We start from the raw sequence: 26,374 nt of genomic DNA on the forward strand, positions 1-26,374 counted from the left end.
TATTTATACTTTATACTAAATTGAGCCGCTTTGTTAAGAAACTATGTTTGCAATAATCGCTTATCTCGAGATAGACGTACTATAAATAAATAAATGTTTACAATTCGTCCTAAGAACACATTAACTACTTATGCAAATGTAAATTAGTACAGTTTCGAGTTCGGCGATTATGCACTTGCTAATAACTTCTCTATTAGTTTACCTGGACGGATACTGGTTGGACATAAACTCGCGAACACCATACCACTAATAACTTAAATTCTTCTTAAGTCGACTTAAGCGGTTATGACATGAGGACACAGAATTTTATTTTATTTTATTTATTTGTCATTAATCAAACACACAACGTAAGGTTAATTTACAGTGTTTGAGCTTATAATTAACTTAAAAAATAAACTTGACAAGTGAATATGCTTAACTGATTTGTTTCACAGCGAATAAACTGCTGCAGTTGCCTTACCCACTAGGCTATCCTGCTTGTATTTGTCTCCTTGCTTAATTCAGTTTATATTATTTCTACACTAACAACACAACTGAGACATTCTGCCTCCATTAGTTTGTGTCAGTGCACGGACTTTTAAAAAGAGAATGTTGGTAGACGAAAAATTTAAATAGTGGTAGATTTTTTCCAAAAAAACAATAGCACATTTCACGGAAATAACACTTTTAAAAAACATGTAAACAAAACGAAAGAATACATATAAATTTGTATACATACATAGCTTATGCCTATATGATACTTGCTTTTTTCCTGTATTTCGAGCTTCAAATACTGACGAAAATTTGCCGAAACGTCTAATTACAACAAAAATTTCCCAATGTACCAAAAATACTGCCACAAAATAACCGACTTCGGCATGTTATCGTTTACTTAAAACTTTTTTTATTTTCATTTAAAATTATTTACAAAAAACTGATGAAAATAGCGCAGGAAAATATTTGCGTGCTCATTTACTACAATTATTTCATAAACAAATTTATTTCTTGTTGGAATTTGTGCACACATTTTTCAAAATTGGTTAGTTTGGCTAGTGTCACCTCTTAGTGTTAATTCGGTGTGCTCGGCAATTAAATACGTTTACCTAATAATCGCAGTATTTAGTTTCAATGCGAATATATTGAAATGTTGGAAGATTTTCGGGCTTTGGTGTTAGAAGTGGTAGAAAATGATGATGGGCTAAAAAGTAGGTAGATCTACCAATAAAGTGGTAAAGTGCACTGGTTTGTGTGTATGTAGATTTATTTTTGTAAAGTTTCTTTTTCGTTGCGAATGAGAAGCTTTGTAAACTCGGGCTCAGTTTTACATATTTATGTTTGTTTGTTTTAATGGTGTGTTCAATTTATACTTATTATTAAGAATTCATGAGCTTAACACCGGCTTATAATAATTGAATATGGAATTATTATGTTTTTCTAAGAGAAACTGAACAGAAAGAAAGAAACATTTACTGGCATATTAACCACTAGGCTATCCTGCTTATATTTGTCTTCTTGCTTAATTCAGTTTATCTTATTTCTACACTAGCAACACAACTGAGACATTCTGCCTCTATTTATTTGTGTGTATATAGATTTTTTTTTGTAAAGTTTCTTTTTCGTTGCGAATGAGAAGCTTTGTAAACTCGGGCTCAGTTTTACATATTTATGTTTGCTTGTTTTAATGGTGTGTTCAATTTATACTTCTTATTAAGAATTCATGAGCTTAACAAGTCTGAGGATGTAGTAAAAAGTAAAGAAGATGAATGTAAGAGAAAGTAGTTTATGAGCTCATTCTTGAAGCGCAGCGTATTTTGTATGGTTTTGAGCTTTTGGGGCAGAGCGTTCCAAAGGTGAACAGCGTAGTAACTAGGCAGTTGTACTTCATAGTAGTTAAGTTGAACGATCGAGGGTTTCTGTTAAGTTTAAGACGGTCTATGAGATATTCAGATTCTCGAGATGTGATGTCTTATGAAGAAGTGTTAGGCACTTTAATTGTAGCAGGTTATCGAATTGAATAGAAAAAACCCGCTTGGCGAAAATGGAGATGGGCTCGTAACGATCAACACTATACACGTATCTGGCTCACAAATCACACATACAAGATTGCGCATTGCGCGTGTAAACAAAAGATCAGCTGTTTTTTATGGGCAATTTTTACGTCATTTTCCTTTAGCTATTGTTTTTCTCTCTTTCTTTGATTCGCTCAAGCAGTCAAGTGTGACGTAGTTGCGCAGAAGGAAGCAATTTTGAACTCGTGAATGCGCAATCTTCGGTGTGGGATTTGTGTATCTGGCTATATTGTTATAGAGGACATTTATGATTGCTTTTGTGAGGCTGGAGACGCGAGATAGCTTACATAATGACAAATTGTCTCAAAAGTGATTTTCACCCCAAATAGTCTCTAATAGTGACTAGAGACGGCTTACTGAATTCAGCTGTTAGTTTACTATGACACAAGCTATCGGAGGGATTGGCATACACTTCACATCCATACAATAAGGTGGGTAACAGATATGTATTAGCCAACAGCAGTCGAATTTTCACTGGGGTAAAGTGTTGGGTAGAGTGAGCGAAGCATGCCATAAACCTTGCCTATTGCACTGTAAGTATGGTTATTCCATGTCAAATTTCTGTTAAAAATCATTCCAAGATTTTTTGCGGTGTTTACAAATCTTATGACTGAGTTGTTTAATTTTACTTCATTGAAACTATCAAGCGGTATGATTTTCTTATAGATTACTATGCACTGTGATTTATTTGAGTTTAAAAGTAGGCCATTATCACTTGCCCACTTGTTTACATGTTCCAGGTCAATGTTAAGATAACTAATGCAATTATTAACAGATAAAGTGCTACTTTTTGAGCGTGCTACGAAAAAATAAATAAGAGTGGATATAAGTGGCATTTGTTAATAAATTGTAGTTGGATTTACTCTACAAAGAACTTTACACATTAGCCGTCTTTTTTAACACGCGTATATCCGTTTACGCTTAAACTTTATATGGACTGCTAAGCGACAAACTTTAAATACACCTCTGAAATTGCTGCGCATAAATTTTGTCCTACTAAATTTCAATACGCATTATACTCAGATGTAACTGAAATATGTGTCTTTGTTTCACCCTCTATACTAATTCTGTGTATTCTATGTGTGTCCACAATTCATCGCAACTGATTCAGCCATATGTTATACCCTATGACCATCAGAGCGTTGTGTCTCCGCTTTTCGGTACACCCTGGGGCTGTAGCTAGTTGTTTAACCACAGCCGCTGGATGGGTCTCCTAAGCATTATCTAAGCGAGGATAGGCGTTTTTTTCACGCGCAAACGAAACGTATACGCGTGTAAAAAAAACACCGCTATAGTGAACATAAATTAAGCTCTAAATCGACCAATGAAACGTAAATTATATTGATCGGAAAAATTAAAATATCAAAATCTGATTATGGCGCCAAATACAAAAAATAAAAAAGTTCACTTAAAAGAAAAAGTGACAACAACAAGTGAAAGTGAAGAAGAGAGAGCTGATTTCCCCAACCTAACAACAATAATTGAAAATACGCAATGCAATTCAAACTGCAAGAAAAAGCTATGAACAAAATTAGAAACTCACAACAACATATTAGTGTTAGCTTTGATGCGCTCAAGAGTGAGATAGTTAGACTCTCTGAGGAGAATAAGCAAATTAAAAAAGAGCTGGTGTAGCTTAAAGCTCAAAGCTCTGATATGAAAAACAAAGGACTGTTGAAAAAGATATAATTACACTTAAACAAAGTAAACATAAAAATGATCTAATCATAACAAACTTGCCGAAAACAGAAAAATCAACGGGGAAGAACGTTGTAGTTGGATTAGGAAGACAAGTAAACTCCAAAGTTGATGACAGCGAAATCGTTGAAATATACCGAACATTACATACTCAGCTGAGAGCTTTGGAGACAAAATAAGGGAAAACAACCATTTAGCAAAATGAACCTAGGGAAACCCTGGAATGTGTTTGTATGACATAGGTTTTTAATGGAAGGTATTAAAGAGTATTTTAAAAGGGAGTGGGCCATAGTTCTATAGGTGGACGCCATTTCAGGATATCGCCATAAAGGTGGGCCAGGGGTGACTCTAGAATGTGTTTGTACGATATGGGTATCAAATGAAAGGTGTTAATGAGTATTTTAAAATGGAGTGGGCCTAAGTTCTATAGGTGGACGCCTCTTCGAGATATTGCCATAAAGGTGGACCAGAGGTGACTCTAGAATTTGTTTGTACGATATGGGTATTAAATGAAAGGTGTTAATGAGTATTTTAAAAAGGCGTGGGCCTAAGTTCTATAGGTGGACGGCTGCCTTTTTGAGATATCGCCATTCAGGTGGACCAGGGGTACTCTAGAATTTGTTTGTACGATATGGGTGTTGAAGCCAAAGCCTTCGATAGTTGGGAACCACTGGTGTTTCTTCATTCACAGCTGTTCGCCACAAAGCTGCACTGTGATTGGAAATCTACCGGTGGTTCTCTTTCGAAGTTAGGGTTCGTTAACGCTGCGCTCAACTGCAGAGATATAGTCTTCTACTTACGACAGCAGTTGAGACAGCGTTCCACAGCAGCATTTCAAGGCTAAGGTAACATATACACCTTTCGGTAATATTTAACTTTATAAATTCTTTACATCTATTGAGATTTATATTTGTCCTTTTAAATTCGATTTTTCACCCGCATATATCTTCATATATGCGGTTTCCTTTTCCTCAATAAACCTAACCATTTTTTATATCATATTTTACTAATTCCTTTGTTTCATTTCTTTGTTTTGCTCTTTTCATTTTTTTCGAGTTGCCTTGAGGTTCGAACCGGCATATTATTTTGTTTGTGTAGACAAACATTTGGTCCTCGAGCCGACGAGCCCACCGCAACATAGGAAGTTATACTTACAAACATTTATACGAACAGAGAATCAGCAGCACAACAAATACTCAAAATAACAAAGAGAGGGAGACACAAAGCGGAGAACTAAACATAAAGCAGAACTTCACAAAACGAGAAAAACAGGTGCGTGTAAAAAATAAAATAAATTGTTGAGTGAATAAATAAATAAAAATATACTTAGTGCGTGTTGAATTGTTTATAGTAAATAGTGCACAAAACACCATAACAAAAAGTGAAAGAAAAGAAAAAATTTACCGAATAAAATTCGCTCAAATTAAAGTTTAAAAAATTGTGTAAATACAAAATAAAATTAAATACATACATCGATTTGTAATACATTGGTTTAGTGAGTTTTTCTTTTCTTTCGCCGAAGTTCGCGAGGGTGAACAACAAAAAATATTGTAGAACATTTACATTAGTATATACGGACATATATGGTCATAAAAGTGTGTGCTTGCAAAGAAATTAAAGCAAAGCGATCATTTAACTTTGTTAAAAGTTTATAATTTCTATTGCGGGCAAATTTAAACGAATCTTTTAAAGTTTTCTATTGTGAGAAAGTTTTTATTGTGAGAATAACATACATCAAACAATCATAAATTCGCGTTTGTTGCACCATTTATCCTGACCATATATGTCTGTGCTTTTACGTAAAAAATCAGTAAATATTGGGGGTGAGAATTTAAAACATACATACGGAGATATTTGTTATTTCGAAATAGTTCGCGCTTTTCCCGTCGGGTTTTCGTAAATTGATCTCTGCCAATTACATTCTTTGGTATAGCATTAATTTTCTCGTCTTATGTTTCACTCACATACGTACATACATATTAATTTATACACCAAACTTCAGTTCCAATCTCTCAAACGAAGATAATAGTATTTAATATTTCGCGTTTTCCCCCCTTAGTCTTCAAATATTAATATCTGCCGGCTATTTACATAGCTAAAAACAAATTAGCTCGTTTGCGATTTGACCGACATACGATCTCATCAAATTCGCGTTCTTCCTCCCCTTTTCACGGTCTCTTCATATAAAAATCCAAGCATTGGTAAATTCGGTACAAACATATAAATTTTCGTTTAGCTAACCTTGTTTTATTGTTGTCATAACACGAAAGTTCAATTGTGAGCGCCCAGTTGTCGACTTTGCCTTTTTTCTACTTTGTCATACCGTACATACATACAAGGCACATTTGGAGGAACATACAACCCCGTAGGAAATTTTTCAAAAATAAACTTTCAATTAAATTTGAGAAATTTTTTCAAATTTATATTTAATTGGTGGCGCTTATCATTCCCTTTGACGGTTTTCAGTATTCGGGTCATGTTTTATTCGATCGTTTTTTAATTTTCGGCACACAGATTGTGGTCCTTTAAACAAGAGGTATAGCTTTGACTTATTTCACCAGGTGTTCAGACCAAGTTGTTGAATTCAACGCGCAATTCGACGACGCCTTTTTAAAAGAAAATTCAAAAACGTCTCTAGAACTTTTAAAACAGGAAGTAATCGGTTCGTGGTCGAACACAAAGTTGGCGTATGAAAAATGTCTACAATCCTTGAAGAATGACGAGGAAGTAGAATCGGTTAAAGCATAGCAGTCAACCACTCTTAAGGACTTCATATCGTGCCTTTCGCGTATTAGCGAATATATTCAAAAGGCCGAAGCAAGCGTTGCTCCGGTCATAGCCCCTGCCCAAGTAGCCATCCAATCTAATAGTCTGCGTTTACCGTCATGTGATACGGAAATATTCCATGGTGATTATGTCTCTTGGCCATCCTTCCGCGATCTATTCACTGCGATTTATATTAAGAATTCGCGACTAGATGACGTCGAAAGACTGTATTTCTTGCTTCAGAAAACAAGTGGTGAAGCAAAGGAAATCGTCGCGAAAGCCCCGCTAACCAATCAAGGCTTCCACATGGCGTGGTCGAATCTCAAAGCGGCGTACGAAAACAAACGAGTGCTGGTCAACAGCCATCTAAAGACACTTTTCTCCCTTCCAGTCATTCGGACTGAAAGTGCAAAAGCGTTAAAGGAACTTCAGCGGAGCATTAATGGATGCTTATCAGCCCTTGAAATGCACGAGGTCAAGGTGGAAAATTGGGATCCAATTCTAATCTTCCATTGTTCTAATCGCTTACCGGAAGCAACGCTCGGTTTGTGGGAACAATCCTTAGAAGAAAAAGCGGCGCTACCCAGATGGAGTCAAATGGACGCATTCCTCACGCAACGGTACAGGACTTTGGAATCAATAGTGGATGTAAAATGTTCTACAACATCGTCGTCGCCTAACACCCTTCAAAAATCATCGGCACATTCGACCAACAACGCGGGCCAAAAGGAAGTAGCTCTTGCCACCAAAGTTTCAAATTCAAACTGCGTTTTATGTCCGAAGCAACACCATCCTCTCCGATTATGCACCAAATTCCTCTCCCTTTCCGTAAACGATAGGTTTGCGGCAATAAAAAAGCACAACTGCTGTCTAAATTGCCTTACAAAGGCCATTCCATAAAGGACTGTAAAAGTCAATACTCCTGCACTACGTGCAAGAGTAGACACCACACTTTACTTCATAGAGTGTCTTCCAACGCGCAACCCTCTAAAGAAACCACGGCTGGAACCGCGGCGCAAGCATTCCACACAAATATACAGTCCACTTCTTCGAATACAAATTTGTCGTTATCTGAGAATAATCTGAAATCGTCAGGTTTATCCTCAGCTCTTCTTGGAACTGCCATGGTTCACATTTGCAATTCGGGCGCAACATACATAGCTCGCGCGTTAATAGATTCTGCTGCTGAAGCGTCGTTTATTTTTGACCGACTGCGAAAACTTCTTAAGCTTCCTTTCTCGAAAACAAACGTGGTTATTTCCGGGCTAAACCAAAAGGTGTGCAACAATTCCGCGAAAAGTTGCTCGTTTATTTTGGGCTCACCCCGTGACCCAAACCTCTTCATAGAAGCCTCGGCATTCGTATTACCTCAAATTACAGGTAATTTTCCATCGGCCTCAATCGATGAAACACTTCTCGACCAACTGCCAAAAGTACCTTTAGCAGTTCCAAAGTTTTTACAAAGCGGTCCCATAGATGTTCTGATCGGGGGAGATTTATACCCTAAAGTTATGTTAGATGGTGTGAAACGTAGTATTCATAAAAATATTTTATCTCAAGAGACCGTGTTCGGGTGGATTGTCACTGGGGCATCGGACACCGCACACGTCTCTTGCTTTGCTACCAAAGTCTCAATAGGAGAAGATATTAATTTAGATAGTCAGCTTCGTAAATTCTGGGAGTTAGAAGAAATACCCAAGAAGAATCATCAGTCATCGGAAGACTTGTTTTGTGAAGAGCTGTACTCGAAGAAGACTATACGAAACCCGGATGGTAGATATGTCGTTTCGTTGCCGTTTAAAAGTTTTTATCCCACGGATTTAAAATTAGGTGCACTCGGCCAACCGCGTTGCAGCAATTTTATCGCAACGAAACAAGATTGTTAAAAAGCCCTTCGCTAAAAGAAGAATACGACAACGTCGTTAAGGAATACCTTGAATTGGGACACATGGAGCGAGTAGAAGCTCCAAATTTCGAACATTCACCTAGCCACTTTTACCTCCCACACCACGCGGTTCTGAAACCGGAAAGTACTTCGACGAAGTTGAGAGTAGTTTTTAACGCGTCATGCAACTCTTCGAATGGCGTCTCGTTAAATGATATTCTCCATGTAGGCTCGGCTCTGCAATCAGATTTAACTCTTCTTATAATTCGGTGGCGGCTGTACAAGTTCGTTCTGAGTAGCGACATACAGAAAATGTATCGTCAAATTCTGGTCAAACCTGAACACAGACCTTATCAGAGGATTATTTTTAGGGATGACCCGCAAGGTAGCATACAAGACTGTCAACTTAAAACAGTCACCTTCGGGATAAATTGCGCGCCATACTTGGCAATTAGAACACTTATTCAATTAGCTCAAGACTGTCAGGATTCACATCCATTGGCAACTCAAATTCTCCGGAACTCCATGTACGTAGATGACGTATTATCTGGATTCCACAATATAGCCACAGCTTTAAAATCGCGAGATGAACTTATCGAGTCATTATACAGCGCTGGTTTTCCTTGAGGAAATGGTCCTCGAATTCGAAAGACATTCTGAGGAATCTTCCGCAAGAGCATCTCTTGGACAAAGACTTCTTGGAATTATACGAAACAAGTACGACAAAGGCATTAGGAATTCGATGGAATGCTAAATCAGATCGGTTCTTCTTTAAAATTCACGTTCCCTCGTTGCAGGACACGTAGCATCAATCGTGGTGCTAGCAAAAATAATTATGCAGCAAATATGGTCTGATGGTACTCCCTGGGATAAGCCCTTATCTCCTCAAACTCTTTCCAAATGGAAAGCATTTTTAGAAAATTACCAATTTGTAGAGGAAATCGAAATTCCGCGATGGGTATGTTATTCTGAGGAATCACCTTTCCAATTTCATGCCTTTTGCGATGCCTCGGAAGCGGCATACGCGGGGGCGATATATTTAAGAGTAGAAAATCAGGGAATCACGTCTTCCAATCTCTTATTGGCCAAAACGAAAGTCGCACCAATCAAAACCATTTCACTTCCCCGTTTAGAGCTGTGTGGTGCTGTTCTGGTGGTCGATATGCTTCAATCACTTCTAAAGGAACTTCCATTCAAAGTAGAAAATATATACTGCTGGACAGATTCTACCATCGTTCTCGCGTGGTTAAGAAAAAGGCCCTGCTCTTGCACCACCTTTGTTGCTAATCGAGTGGCAAAGATCCACGATGCTCTCAGCGTTAGGCATTGGAATCACGTTGATTCCAAGGATAATCCCGCGGATCTTGGTAGCAGAGGAACTTACCCACAGGACTTATGCTCGAATAAGTTGTGGTGGCACGGCCCCTCGTGGTTAGCCAAATCCGTAGAACAGTGGCTTTCCTTGGATGCAGATATAAACGACACTACGCTCGAAGCGAGGGGATTAAAGGCACACACTTCACAAGTGTCGAAGCAGGAGGATCCCTTAGAAAGATTTTCGTCGCTTCCGCGTGCACTGCGAGTCTTATCATATGTGTTTAGGTTCTACAATCGAACTAACCGATACACCCGACGGTTTCATTCTTACCCCTCTCTAATTATTTCTGGAGAAGAAATTTCTAAAATTCGAGTTCGGCTCATAATACTCGCACAGATGAATCACTTTCCAGAGGAACACAAGAATCTTACCGCTAAAATTGCAATATCGTCAAAGAGTAAAATTCCCTTCTTAAACCAATTCCTCGATATTCATGGTGTAATTCGAGCAAACGGCCGACTGACAAATTCGCAGATGTTGTCTGAAGACGAAAAGCGTCCGATTATTTTGCCCTATAGTTGTTATTTCGCAAAGTTGTTAGTAGAACTTACTCACAAGGGCTCTCTTCATGGCGGAAATCAATTGGTATTTCAGTTACTGCGCCAACAATATTGGATTCCGAAAGCCAAAAATCTCATAAAGACTGTTATTCATAATTGTAAACCATGTGTTATACACAGAAAACAAAATCAATGTCAAATTATGGTGGCTCTCCCGGAAGAACGGACGGTACTTTCCAGACCCTTTGAAAATACAGGTGTAGATTTCACCGGTCCATTCGACATTAAAAGCTTTTCGGGAAGATCTTACAAGATTACTAAAGGTTACGCTTGTGTTTTTGTATGCTTCTCTACGAAAGCGATTCACTTAGAAGCTGCCAGCGATCTTTCAACAGAAACCTTTCTAGGCGCATTTTCAAGTTTCATTGCTAGAAGAAGCTGTCCAAAAAATATCTTTTCGGATAATGGAACTAACTTTGTAGACGCATCCACCGTTCTTAAAAGAGACTTTAAAAAATTCATTACCACAACTCAAGAGTCTGTGTGCAACCTATATAGCCTTCAAGAAGTCTCCTGGTATTTTATCCCGGCAGGCGCTCCTCATATGGATGGCCTCTGGGAAGCAGGGGTTAAAAGTTTAAAATTCCATCTTCGTCGTACCGCTGCTTCTCGGAAATTCAGCTTTGAAGAATTTCAAACCCTTCTTTGTCGCATCGAAGCCTGTCTAAATTCAAGACCGATATCACCTAATTCCAACGACCCTGCTGATTGTGCAGCTCTTGCTCCGGGTCATTTTCAAACTGGAGGCCAATACTCGCCCCACCGGAACCCTCAATCGAAACAAACCCAATATCATTAATCAACCGATGGCAAAAACTTAAGGTTCTTAGTCAACAATATTCGCTTCGCTGGAAGGAGGAATACTTAAAGGAGCTTCACAAACGTCATAAATGGAAGTCCCCTCAAAAAGATATTGCCATCGATGACCTAGTTGTAGTTCGCCATGAAAATCTTCCACCTAGTGAATGGCGCTTGGGTAGGGTCACCAATATATACCATGGAACTGATAAAAGAGTTCGAGTGGCCGACATTCGCACCCAAAAGGGGATGACAACGCACCCCATTATAAAGTTAGTTGTTTTACCAAACTAACCTTTAGCGTTTATCATCTCTTTTAATTCCTTAGCTTTACAATATGGATGCAGCACTCATTGAATGTTCACCGACCCCACCCCCCAATGCAGCGGCAGCAGTGGAAACATCGACAAGCATTGAACGAGCAACAACGGACACATCGGCCAACACTGAGCAGGCGGCAATGAACACGTCAAAATCAGCGAAGAAATTGTCAGGCCCCAACAAACGAAGCAATACGCTCAAATGCAGAGTTTGTGATCGATCACACCCTCTTCGATTCTGTAAAAGATTTATTTAACGCCGACTACGTTTGGTATTGTTACACCGTTATTGCTCGCGATGCCTATCGCATTCGCATATAACAAAGAACTGCAAAAGCACGGGAACATGCCATTTTTGTGGTGAGAAGCATCATTCGCTTCTATACTCCAGAACTCGTGTAACCTCTCGCCGTGAACTCCCCCCGATCCTCACACAGCTGTCCGGAACGATCACGGTTCTGCCAACAGTCGCCATTTATATACATATAGTGCAACGAAAGGTCCTGACCCGAGCTCTTCTCGACTCTTGATCACCCACGAGCAAAGTGTGCAATTCATTGGTGCGCCGTCTTCGTAAACCGACGGTGCCGGTTGCACATATTGATATGTGCGAGCTCTATATCAGCTCATCAAACGACTCGCATGTTCGATTCACGTTGCCAGCAAGAGTCATGCCAGAGTTCGAGCTCAAGACCCCGACTCGCCATCTCAGCCAAGCCACATGTGATAAATTTGTCAATATGACGTTGGCAGATCCCGGGTTTCACACATCTTCCGCAGTAGCCGTGATTCTAGGGGGGTATGTATATCACAAAATCATTAAAACCGAAATTGTAAAGTATCCAGGCTATCCGACAGCCCAAAATTCCGTGTTTGGATGGGCCCTTTCTGGCCCATGTGTCCTTTAAGGCACAGCGACCCCTTAATGGGTACCGTTTCGCGTCTTCCGCGTTCGCGTGGGTCCTATCCGACCCGGATGTCCCTTTAGGCACAGCGACCCCCTAATGGGTACCGTTTCGTACACTTAAATTTCCTCATCGGTTTAAGTATTCAATTGAATTGAACTTAATATATGAATTCTACTAGCTTGGTAATTAATCATATACATAAGTAAGTCGCCGTTACATTATAACCCCTACGGGGCAGTAATTATGAATTTATAAAATACGAATATGAATTAGATTTAACTATAATAAAGCACTGTACATATTAAAGAAAACTCAACAATTTATACTTTACACGCATTTAATGAATTTTAGTTTTAGTTTGGAAATTTATATGGTGCTTGGCTTTTGAATTGTTTGTTGCAACCCCTACGTGTTGCAAGGCCGGCGGCAATGTTGAAGCCAAACGCCTTCAATAGTTGGGAACCACTGGTGTTTCTTCATTCACAGCTGTTCGCCACAAAGCTGCACTGTGATTGGAAATCTACCGGTGGTTCTCTTTCGAAGTTAGGGTTCGTTAACGCTGCACTCAACTGCAGATATATAGTCTTCTACTTACGACAGCAGGTAAGACAGCGTTCCACAGCAGCATTTCAAGGCTAAGGTAACATATACACCTTTTCGGTAATATTTAACTTTATAAATTCTTTACATCTATTGAGATTTATATTTGTCCTTTTAAATTCGATTTTTCACCCGCATATATCTTCATATATGCGGTTTCCTTTTCTTCAATAAACCTAACCATTTTTTATATCATATTTTACTAATTCCTTTGTTTCATTTCTTTGTTTCGCTCTTTTCATTTTTTTCGAGTTGCCGTGAGGTCGAACCGGCATATTATTTTGTTTGTGTAGACAAACAAGGGTATCAAATGAAAGGTGTTAATGGTGTTTTTGAGATATCGCCATTCAGGTGGACCAGGGGTACTCTAGAATTTGTTTGTACGGTATGGGTATCAAATGAAAGGTCTTTATGAGTATTTTAAAAGGGAGTGGGCCTTAGGTCTATAGGTGGACGCCTTTTTGAGATATCGCCATAAAGGTGGACCAGGGGCGACTCTAGAACTTGTTTGTACGATATGGGTATGAAATGAAAGGTGTTAATGAGTATTTTAAAAGGGTGTGGGCCTTAGTTCTATAGGAGATATCGCCACAAAGGTGGACCAGCGGTGACTCTAGAATTTGTTTGTACGATATGGGTATCAAATGAAAGGTGTTATTGAGTATTTTAAAAGGGCGTGGGCCTTAGTTCTATAGGTGGACTCCTTTTCGAGATATCGCCATAAAGATGGACCAGGGGTGACTCTAGAATTTGTTTGTACGATATGGGTATCAAATGAAATGTGTTAATGAGTATTTTAAAAGGGAGTCGTCTTTAGTTCTATGGGTGGTATATGTGAAGGCGTTTTCGAGATATTAACCAAAATGTGGACCAGGGTGACCCAGAACATCATCTGCCGGGTACCGCTAATATATTTATATTTGTAATACCACGAACAGTATTTCTGCCAAGATTCCAAGGGCTTTTGATTTCGCTCTGCAGAACTTTTTCATTTTCTTCTACTTAATATGGTAGGTGTCACACCCATTTTGCAAAGTTTTTTTCTAAAGTTATATTTTGCGTCAATAAACCAATCCAATTACCATGTTTCATCCCTTTTTTCGTATTTGGTATAGAATTATGGCATTTTTTTCATTTTTCGCAACTTTCGATATCGAAAAAGTGGGCGTGGTCATAGTCGGATTTCGGCCATTTTTTACACCAATACAAAGTGAGTTCAGATAAGTACGTGAACTGAGTTTAGTAAAGATATGTCGATTTTTGCTCAAGTTATCGTGTTAACGGCCGAGCGGAAGAACAGACGGTCGACTGTGTATAAAACCTGGGCGTGGCTTCAACCGATTTCGCCCTTTTTCACAGAAAACAGTTATCGTATCTAGCCCCTACCAAATTTCACAAGGCTTGGTAAATTTGTGTTCGACTTATGGCATTAAAAGTGCCATAGACAAATTAAAGGAGAAATGGCGGAGCCACGCCCATTTTGAAATTTTATTTTATTTTTGTATTTTATTGTACCATATCATTACTGGAGTCGAATGTTGACATCATTTACTTATATACTGTAAAGATATTAAATTTTTTGTTAAAATTTGACTTAAAAAAAATTTTTTTTTAAAGCGGGCGTGGTCGTTCGCCGATTTGGCTAATTTTTATTAAGCATACATACAGTAATAGAAGTAACGTTCCTGCCAAATTTCATCATGATATCTTCAACGACTGCCCAATTACAGCTTGCAAGACTTTTAAATTAACTTCTTTTAAAAGTGGGCGGTGCCACGCCCACTGTCCAAAATTTTACTAATTTTCTATTCTACGTCAACGCACCTACCAAGTTTCATCGCTTTATCCGTCTTCGGCAATGAATTAGCGCACTTTTTCGGTTTTTCGAAATTTTTGATATCGAAAAGTGGGCGTGGTTATAGTCCGATATCGTTCATTTTAAATAGCGATCTGTGATAAGTGCCCAGGAACCTACATACCAAATTTCATCAAGATACCCCAAAATTTACTCAAGTTATCGTGTTAACGGACAGACGGACGGACATGGCGCAATTAAATTTTTTTCCGATACTGATGATTTTGATATATGGAAGTCTATATCTATCTCGATTCCTTTATACCTGTACAACCAACAGTTATCCAATCAAAGTTAATATACTCTGTGAGCTCTGCTCAACTGAGTATAAAAATTTAAAACATATCCACGGATGAGAAACGAAGAATTCAAAATGAAATGTATGGAATTCAGAAAGGAAGAGAAACAAATAGATGTGTCTGAGGTACTGCCCAATACAAATATGAGAGGAAAAAATATTAACTTGCATCACCTGATGGAAAAGGAGTAAAGCGATTTATTTAAAAAAGCAAAGCAAGAGCTTTAAAAAAAACTACAAATTTGTGTGGCTGAGATATGCGAAAGCCTTGGTTAGAAAAGAAGAAAACAGCAGGGTAAAAATATCAAATGTATTGAAGACATTAAGAAACTAAAATAACTCTATATATACATGCATAATTCTAAAAATCTATTAGATATTTTATTTACGTATACTGGATAGTTTCAATATAGTAAATAATGCTCCTATAGCTACAAATGTGAAATATAAATGTAATGAAATATTTGTTCATAACACTCCTAATTTTAATCTTAATATCTTGTACATGAATATACAGAGCATAAGAGACAAATCAACTTAATGACATTGTTGACGAAAAGAGGAAGATGGGTAAACCAATTCATATAATAGCACTTAGCGAAATTTGGATATATAGTAACGAAAATAAGTATTTTAATATTCCGAACTACAATGCTTATTTCGCAAACAGAGAAACTAATCGAGCAGGTGGTTGCATGAAAGCAATGACTCTACTTTATTTTCTTCTCTAGAATATGAGTATAATAGCTTTCTAAAAATAAAATTAATTAAAATTGGTTCACACATAACATACGTATATAAAAATTGTGCTCCAGATACGGCATCTTTTATCAGTTCCCTTGAGAATGAAGTTTTGAAATATAAAAGCTCTATTATATTTGGTGATTTCAATTTAAATTTGCTAAATAATAATAATGAAACTGTTAATTACCTCAACACCTTCTATAGTAACGGCATCATTTGCTTGAATAGTTTATGTCAAGAAATGTTTACAAGATAGAAAAATTCCATTGGCAGTATAATTGATGACGTTTTATCAGATAAGTTGAGCTATAATTATTTCTTTTCCCTGGAAGATAATCCGATTTCAGATCACAGATTAATATACATTGACATAGATATGAACCAAAAATTTATTAAAGATAATAATGTTAGGTTACTGGAGGTATTTGACTTTAGTGCCTTTGAAAATACTGGTGCAATCAATGAAATCATACAAAGCTCTTCTTTTAGTGATTTCTATGTCTCTTTATCAAATTGTATAAAACAATATACAAAAAAATTATACATAAAAATAAAACTATTATAAATAGCATTGAGATTGCTAATAGTCTCAATGAATACTTTGTCACAGTTGTTGAAATGCCATATACAATCAACTTCATAGATAATCCAGCAAATAATATAAGATATCCATTCCCTTTAGCAGAGTGTAATACTCTAGAAGTTACAAAAGCGATACATAGTTTAAATGTAAAGTCCGCCAATGGCTCAGATGGAATCTCTGCGAAATTGATAAAAAATATAAAGATGATCTTGCTGATCCGATCAGCAAATTCATAAACGATTGTTTTCGATCAGGCCAGTACCCGATGAGCTTAAGATTGGCTCAGTGGTTCCTGTGCATAAAGGAGGAACTAAGGAATTGTGCTGAAACTACCGGCCCATAACCAAGCTTAGCACCATCGATAAAATTTTTGAAAGTATACTACTTAACCGTCTCAAACAATTTCTGACTCAAAATAAGATAATTGATAAAAACCTGTTTGGCTTTGTGGAAAGCTCAAATACAATGGCAGCATGCCTATCGTGTACAGAATTTATATATGAAAACCTCGATACAAAGAGTTATGTTTCTCTATTAGCAATAGATTTATCGAAGGTTTTCGATTCAATCAATTTAGAAATAATGGTTTGGAAGCTGGCTGAATTAGGGTTGAAAAGCGATACAAACAGTTACGTTTCTCTATTAGCAATAGATGTATCGAAGGCTTTCGATTCAATCAATTTAGAAATAATGGTTCGGAAGCTGGCTGAATTAGGGGTGAAAAGCAAAGAACTAAGAATATTCGAAACTGTTTTAACAAAAAGAAAACAGTTCGTACAAATGAATAATATTAGAAGCTCTACTATGGAAATCAAAACGGGTGTTCCGCAAGGCTCAAAACTTGCGGCAATATTATTCATAATATACATAAATAACGTACTAAAAGTAAAACTTAAAAGTACCCCTCAGTTCTATGCTGATTACGGCACGTTTATATACTCTGCAAGGAGGAACTGGTAGCCAACGCACAGTGGCGCCTCTGCCGTTAAAGCATGGCAAAACCCAAAAAAATCATGAAAGCGTTCGCTAAATCTAATACATGTTTCTAATACAGAATTTTCCAGGGATCAAGAATATACAACTGTTTTTTACAGAAAATTATAGTTTACCAGGGAGAGCCGCTCAAAATTTACCAATTTTCAACATTGGGAAAAATTTGAAAATTTTCTTCTTTTTCGTTGTATTTAAAATGGTTTTGTGAGTAAATAAGGCGGCCGGTTGTCGTTTTCTTGTAAAGCAATTAAAGATAATTTAATTTAGGATTGAAAAAAAAACACTTTTCTTTTTGTTAAAAGTTGGAGGATATACCTGTTTTTCGAAATGCCTATTTTTATGCCCTTTTTAAAACTTTGATGGAAAAAAATGTTAAAATATGTGCTCCGTCAAATTAACAGTAGTTATTTATGAAATATTCAGTTAGCTAAATTCATAGTCTACCTGCGTCCAGCTGCAACTTCACTTTTTACATCAAATAAAGTTAAACAATCTTGGGCATAAATACGCGCCTCAGCAGGTATATATAATTCAGTACGGCCGTAAGGTCGTTTTTGTTATTGGAACTTGTTAACAATATAAATTTTTTTAGTTACGAATTGTATACCTGAAATTCATTTTATAATTTGAGTAGGCATATAAAGCTATCCATCATACAATGCACATTATCATTCGTGTTTTGGAGATTAAGGAACTAAGTATTCTGTTTACTTAAATAAAGTGAATAGTATTTTTAAATATAGTTCACTGTTTAATATTTAGTCAGATACACTCGAAGCCAATTCTAATATGTATCTAGATAACTCGAAACTATTTGCGGTGTTTAAATCTACAAAGTCAAGACGGGACTTCGTTGAGGCTATTATGAGAGAATTACCGAGTGAAACAAGCATTAAAGAAAAGGAAGGCCTGGAAGAAAAAATTGGTTTGCAATAAATTATGATAGAAAGAAAATGGAAGGACGTCTATCGTAACAATTCAAAATGTCTAAGTAACCATGAAAAGTGGCTAGCTGACAAAACTTTTTTGGACGAAGAAACGCCTAGCACGTCAACCAATCCAACTAGAGAGAGACCAACAAAACTCATAGAAGAGTGTTCTACCTACACAAGGAAAATGAAGCTGTCTGATACCAGAAAAGCTATGGCCATGACTCATCTTGCGGAAGCACTGGCTATTAAATATAATAAAGACGAAGAAAACGTGAAGTCTCAAGTCCAGTGCGACTGATGAGGATCAAAAACAGCATTCCCACACCACCAACTGCGTTACCTAGGAAATACACTCCCGAAGAAGCTTTGGCGCTGTTTATAGATGTCGGTTTAACGGAAGAAAAATATATATATAAGTCATTATTGCAACGTAATGCCGATATTTTACCTGGATACAAAAAAAATTAGTCAAGCCAAGAAAGAAGCAGTTCCTCTAAGTCCCAAAATAACCGAAGTATCAGCTGAAATTGAGCTACAAAACCTAGTGGATCATACGTCTAGACGACTCCTTCAAAGTTTTACTGAAGAAAAGTTGAAATCACTGCCAAAGGAGCTAGTAGCATTGATAACTAAGTGGAGCTGTGATGGATCATAAGGACAAAGCGCATATAAACAAAGAATAAATGTAGACGATGAAACAATTACAGATAGTAATATGTTTATGGCTTCTAATGTTCTATTACTACTAAAAATGAAGCTTCAGCATATTGGAAAAAGCCACGTCCGTCATCAACTATATTGTGCCGCCCGATATTATTTAAATACGAGAAGGAGTCTTCGGAACTCATAAAAGCTACAGTGAGTGATATAAAAAATCAAATTGCCAAATTAGAATCAAAAATAATTGAAATGGAAGAGGGAAATGTCATTACAATAAAGCATGATTTTCTTCTAACAATGATCGATGGAAAAGTTTTGAACTTAATAACAAATACGACATCTACAATGAAATGTCCAATTTGTAAGAAGAGCCAAAAGGACTTTGAAAATCTTGATGTTCAATAACTGACGAACTAAATTATGAGTATGGAATATCTGCTTTGCATGCTAGGATAAGATGTATGGAATTTGTTTTGAAGCTGGCTTATACACTACCACAACAAGGAGAAGTTTTCCACGACAATACAACATGTAAGGAGAAACAAAACAGGATAAAAAAAATAATTCGGGATGCATTCTATAAAGAGATTGGCCTTAGAGTTGACTGTCCAAAGTATGGATACGGAAATACAAATGATGGTAACTCTTCAAGAAGATTTTTTGAAAACAATGAAGTGACTGCTCGCATAACAGGAGTTGATAGCAGTATTGTGAAAAGATTGGGAGTAATTTTAAATATTTTAAACTGCCATGAACCAGTTAATGGACCCAAAGTTGGAGAATATGCATCTAAAACTACAGAGTTGCTGCATCAAAAGTATTCCGAGAAGAAACTTACACCAACGGTACATAAAATTTTAGCACATGGAAAAGATTTAATAGAGTACCAGTGCTTACCATTAGGAGAATTGTCTGAAGAAGCTCAAGAATCTTAGAACAAGGACTACAAAAGATATTGATGTATGAACACCTGCAAAGTATCACGAGTTAGACAAAACGAAGACCTTTTCAACATGTTAGCTATCTCTTCTGATTCAGTCATATCATCTATGAGGTATGTAAGAACACAAAAAGATCTTACAGATGCGTATAGCTCAAAAATGGTTGCTTTGTTAGATATATGTTCCAGTGACGATGACTATGTTAATATAAAATAAGTTTCTCACTTCTTATCACAAAAATGAAAAAGAGATTTACTAATCAATTTAGTTACTTTATTGAAAAATAATATATCTATGTACAAGTTAATTTTTAAGCTATTGCATAGATTTTATCGCGGGCTTGGCGACTAAATCAAAAAAACCCGTAACGGATATTTGTCAAAAAACATCCGAAAAGGCTCGAAAAGGTTCGAAAAGGTTCGTAAAGGTTCGGTGTTAGCAACAGGCCAAATACATAAAATTGGATCTCTATCATAAACAGCGGACTAAATCAAAAAAACCCGTAACGGATATTTGTCAAAAAACATCCGAAAAGGCTCGAAAAGGTTCGAAAAGGTTCGTAAAGGTTCGGTGTTAGCAACAGGCCAAATACATAAAATTGGATCTCTATCATAAACAGCGGTGGGCACCACTACATTTACACGGTTACCAAATTGAGAATGTGTTAGTAAACACGAACGCGTAGCGAGCACGAAAGCAAAATCAATTATTTATTTAGCTTGATTTCAATGCTTGAACGGTGAGTACGTATCATACGCACTCTTTGGTACTCTATTTTAAGCGCGCGTGCGACACTTCCTCACCGTACGACCATCGAAATCAAACTGAAAGAGCTTTCGTTGATTTTCACGAAGTAGTCATCGCTTATCGTATAGATATATGGTCGCTTACAAGCCAACCTAATAAAACCGCACTGCGTTTTTTAGCGCACGCAAACAACCGGCGTTTTTTGCCCTAAAGCGCCAAATACACGACACGAACATTTCCGCGAACATTCCCGTTATGTCATGTTTCTGCGACCTTTTCTGTCGTGTATGGTGGTGTTTGCCAGTTCGCGCAAATGTTCGCCAAAAACCAAAATATTTTAATTTTTGGCGAACATTTGCGCGAACTGTTCGTGGGTGTATGGCGAAATAGCTCATAATCGTAGTAATTTCTGAACGGAACAGACGTGCGCGGAAAAGTAAAATGGACAATAAAAAATTTCTGAGTGAATTTATTGAAATGTATAAATCTTTGCCATCATTGTGGCAAGTAAAAAGCAAAGATTATTATAATAGAATTAAAAAGAATAATGATTATGCGACTTTAATCGAAAAATTAAAAGAAGTAGATCCTGATGCCACAAAGGATACAGTTATAAAAAAAATAAGTAGTTTGCGGGCGCAATTGCTGTCGAAAACTTTAAGTCTTCAAAGCTATTGCCACTAGCCAGAAAGCGCAAAGTTAAAGCAAGGCGGTGATGAGGGGGAATCGCTTCTCTCATTATTGTATCCCGTTTCGTTATGAGTGGCAAAATTTTTTGTAAAAGTTGGTCAATTGTTGCCTTGCTCATACGAACGTAATTTTTTAAATCATTTTGTGACGTGAATTCCAGTTCTGTAATAAGCTCACTTTGTCCAAGAACTGCTCGTTTTTTAAACCATTCTTTGCACCAAATTCTTTTTTTGCGATATTCTCCCTTTTTTTTACTCTTAATTGCCACAGCGAGCAATATTGCTGCAGCACCACGCGGGGGGCCCCTATTTCCTATTACCCTAATTTCGAAGAAGAGGAGAGTTTAGACCCCAGTGAGGCTAAACCAGCGCGTTTGCCTAATGAAACGCAAGATATCGTTTGGGTTTATAGATACAAATTCCGCAAGGCACCCAAAAGAGTGTCTGTGGAGGCATTGGTACCTGGTTTTTGACAGTGCGGGACAGTGGCACAGAAAGTGCTCAACGCTTTCTATCTCCTCGTCCCTACAGCTGCGGCAGAAGTCATTTGTCTGCAGGCCCATATAGGCACCGTGAGTGCCCATGAGACAGAGACCTGTAAGAAGGCCCACTAGTGGTCTTATAGAGATACGGTTTAACAATATCACCGATCGCGATCTCTTTTCATCCAGCTTAGGCCAGATTTGCTTGGATATACTACATGTAGGTTCCCTCGCCCATCTGGCGTTTGCCTGATCCGTGAAAAGAGATCGCAGGTGGTATTTGAAAGTGTTTAGAGGAGGGCTGGCCCAATCAGCGGAGGTTGTTGTTTGCAAGTTGGTGCCTTCCCTAGCTAGCTCATCCGCAGCGCAGTTTCCTGAGATGTCACAGTGGCCAGGAACCCATATTATGCTTAGGTTACAATTTTCAGCTAGTTTGTTGAGGGTTTCTCTGCACTTCAATGCCACTAGTGACGAGGTGTTACTGCATTGCAGGGATTTTATGGCAGCTTGGCTGTCAGAGAAAATTGAAATAGCAGGTTAGCAAGATCGCGGGCTGCTTCCTAGATAGCTATGAGTTCAGCCTGAAAAACACTGAAGTGATCAGGTAGGCGAAAGCTCTCGCTTAGATTGAGCTTCTCCGAGAATATCCCGCTGCCGAATCTGTTGTTTAGTTTAGAGCCATCTGTAAAAACGGAGATTTCGTGTGATCCCGGCTCCACGCCGTTTGCCCACTCGTTCCTCTCTGGGATTCTTGTGGGAAATTTGTTGTCCCAGCAAGGGGGCGATGTTGTATGGTCCAATTTCAAGAAGGTTTCAGGGACTTGCTTCAGGATCCGGGTGTGACCAAACCTGCAATCCCTCCATGGTTCGATAGCGTTGAGCCTCCCCGCGTTGCAGGAGGCACAGTATCTACCATATAGATCAGTTGGGTGAAGGAATAATATGGTTTCAAGAGCTTTGGTGGGAGTGGAGGGAAGGGCACCGCTGGTGAGCATTGCCGCCATCCTCTGCACTCTCGTTACTGTACTCCTGTTAGATTCGATATCGAGTGCCGTCCACCATACGGTGACGGCGTAGAAGAGTATGGGTCTCACCACTGCCGTATAGATCCAATGGACTATGCGTGGCTGGAGACCCCACCTTTTTCCGATTGCCGACTTACAAGCGTAGAGAGCCATTGTGGCTTTCCTGGATCGTTCCTCCACATTTCGCTTCCAGTCAAGCTTCCTGTCTAGAATAACTCCGAGATATTTAACCTCGGTAGAGAGTTTGATTTCCTTCCCGTTTAGGGATGTGAGGGTAAATTCCGGTATACTGCGTTTGCGGGTAAAAAGCACCATCTCAGTTTTTTCACTGCTGATGCTGAGTCCGCATTCCATAGACCATGTGTTCGTTAGATTAAGAGCATTTTGCAGGAGTTCGCCAAGCACCGGAAGGTGTTTGCCGGTAACTGTCAAGGCTATGTCGTCGGCATATGCACTGACTTGGCATCCGGTGGGCTGTAGTATAGATAACAGAGCGTTCACAGTCAGGTTCCATAGTAGAGGAGAAAGAACGCCCCCCTGGGGGGTTCCTATGTCGGTATACCTTATTAACGGTGAGCTGCCCAGCTCAGAGATAATGATTCTCTTCTTTAGAAGGAGCTCGACGAATTTCACAAAAGGCTCTTCCACCCCTAGTGAACGTAGAGATTTTGTGACCGCTGCTGGGAGAACGTTGTTGACGGCTCTTTCTATGTCGAGAAAGATACCCAGCGTAAATTCTTTAAAGGCAAGACCCTTCTCTATCTTAGTAGTGATAGCATGTAGAGCTGTCTCTACGGATTTGCCCTTAGAGTAGGCGTATTGGTTGTTGGAGATGAGTGCCTTATTTGCCGATCGTATAATGTAGGCGTCCAGCAATCGTTCTAGAACTTTTAGGAGGAAGGAGGTCAGACTTATTGGTCTGAAATCCTTTGGACTGTTGCCCGATATCCTGCCTCCTTTGGGTATGAAGACTACCTTTGCCTTGGTCCATTCCGTGGGGATATAGACCAGGTTGAGGCAGGCCTTGTAGATTTTAGCTAGCAGCGGGCTTATTCAGCGGGAAATATTCCATCCGTTCCCGGAGATTTGAAGGGTTTAAAGGACTTGATTGCCCAGATAACTCGTTTTTCACTTACAATGTGGTTCAGGGGTTGAAATGGCCCTGGGTTAGATTGCTGTTTAAGATGTATGGTTGAGATCTGCAGCCCGGAAAGTGAGTGCTGATCAGGGTTTCGAGAATTTCCGTACTAGAAGTGGCCCATTCTCCGCTCGTTGTGCGAATGCAGTTTGGAGGTATGGGGTTTTTGGAGAGAACCTTTCGTAGGCGATTGGCCTCTGAGACTTCTTCGATGTCATTAGTGAAGTTCTTCCAGGAGTCCCTTTTGGCCTTCTGGATTAACTTCTTAAAAGGTTTTAAGGCGTCCTTATAATGGGACCAGATTCCCGTGCACTTAGCCTCGTTAAAGAGTTTTCTGCTGTTTTTCCTCTGCTCGGAGATTTCTTGGTTCCACCAATAGGGTTTCTTTTTGCCCCTCACCTTAATCTCCGGGCAGGCTACTGTGAAGGCAGCGTTACAAGATTTGGTGATAAGATCTACTGCTTCTTCTATTTTTGACGATGAGTCTAGCTCACCGAGAGAAGCAAATGTTGTGTCTAAAGGAGGCGCTTCATCAGTTGTTAGCGGTAGGCTCGGCCTACCGTGAGAAGCGTTCTTTAGGAGAGTAGAGGATAGGACTTTTTTATAAAGGTTCCAGTCCGTACGTCTGCTATTCCTGTAAGCAACCCTAGGCGGTGTACGCAAGAGGAGAGTTAAAATGATATACATATGATCAGAGTAGGAGTTTTCGTTGGAAACTCTCCAATTTTTGACAAGGTCATAGAATGCCCCAGAAACTAGAGTAACATCTAGAACCTCCTTCCTATTTGAGGTGATGAAAGTTGGTTTGTCTCGAGAGTTGCATATACTTAGATTGTTACTTATAATAGAATCAAAAAGAGACTCGCCCCTACTGTTAATGTCGGTAGAGCCCCAAGCAGTGTGATGTGCATTGGCATCGGCCCCAATTATTATCGGGAACCCTTTACTGTGGGCCTCCCGTACCGCTTTGCAGAGCCGGTCCTGCACAGAAGTTGGGCGATCGTGCGATAGATATGCGGACATCAGCCAGATTGTTCGACATTATCCAGCAGTTCCCTAAAGCATAACTTCTTGCTCTTTTTTATGGCATTTTTAAGTGCCTTTCTTTGTGCGACATAGGTGCTGTGTAGCTCTGCATATCGTGGTGATGAGCGTGCCCTCTGCGCTATTCTTCGTGCTTTGTGGCATTTTCTACGCTCTTCCGAAATTTCGCCATTCCACCAATATACCGGAGTGCGCTGTGCTTTTCCGCGACTTCTGGGCATGGCAGCATCACATGCCATACATAGCAACTTAGTGATTTGAACGGACTGGTTTCCGCATGCGATTCTCGTACTATGGCGTCCTTCCAGATAATGTCAAATATTTGTGGCTCGAAAAGGTGTTTCCATTTCCTACTTTGTCGATGTCTTGCTGCTACCGTTCGTGGAGTTTCGAGCAGCTCTACGCTAATAGCTTTATGGTTGCTGTGTGTGTAGACGGTGCTTATGGACCATTTTGCTCGTCTTGCTATTTCGCTGCTAGCGAAGGTGAGATCTATAATGGATCGTCTGGTACCTGTATCGAAGGTATATATCCCTGGTTCATTTAGGAGTTCTAGCCTCAAAGAAGTAAGGCTTTCGAGGAGAACTCTCCCTCTTTCGTTGGTTCGTCTACTTTCCCACACAGATGACCATGCATTGAAGTCTCCACACACTAAAAGCGGGTGTTTACCTCGTGCTTGACTGGCGCAAATCCTTGGGCTGAACCCTCCCAGAGGGTGCCGGCTGGTAATATGCACAACAGTTTCCCCTTCCAGGGGAGTGCTAGCTAAGTTTAGGAATCATCTCCATTTGGCCCCAGCTCCTTAATAGCTTAGGCATATGGAAATGGTTTTTAAACGTGGCCTCAAGGTGGGAACTGGACCACGCCCAGTTGAAAAGGTGGTCCACCCCTAATCCAGGGTGTTATGCGATTCCGTGCCCATTGGATGGTTTGCAGTCAGGGGCATCCGACTGTATTCTTACGGAGCCTCCCGGATACCGGTCCACCTCCGGGAGTAACGGCGACTTGCTGCGGTATGGGGCTCGACCGCATTGTTTCCCCTATCCCTTTAACTTCAGGCTGCCGAACGGTCTCACCTTAGTAGGCAGCTAAAGAACAAGATTTGAATGAGTAACAAAAACCTGGCCTCGGATCCCTGCACGCGTAAAGATGCTGCCCTTGGACTAGGCATTAAAAAAGTCCACAATTCGTCGGGAACCGCACTGACGGCGCCGACCAGGTCTTCACGGCAACAGAAAAATCTTCGGCCACCTGTGCAAGCTAGCGGAAGAACTAAACCCCT

General features: G+C 39.1%; 1 pseudogene; it reads left to right on the forward strand.

Annotated features, from left to right (window-relative positions):
* The first annotated feature begins 6,977 nt into the window (after positions 1–6,977).
* The window catches only part of LOC137248622 (serine/arginine-rich splicing factor 1B pseudogene), a 71,506-nt pseudogene continuing 52,109 nt past the window's right edge, over positions 6,978–26,374 (forward strand).

This window comes from Eurosta solidaginis, chromosome 4 (assembly GCF_040869045.1).
Source record: "Eurosta solidaginis isolate ZX-2024a chromosome 4, ASM4086904v1, whole genome shotgun sequence".
Taxonomy (NCBI): domain Eukaryota; kingdom Metazoa; phylum Arthropoda; class Insecta; order Diptera; family Tephritidae; genus Eurosta; species Eurosta solidaginis.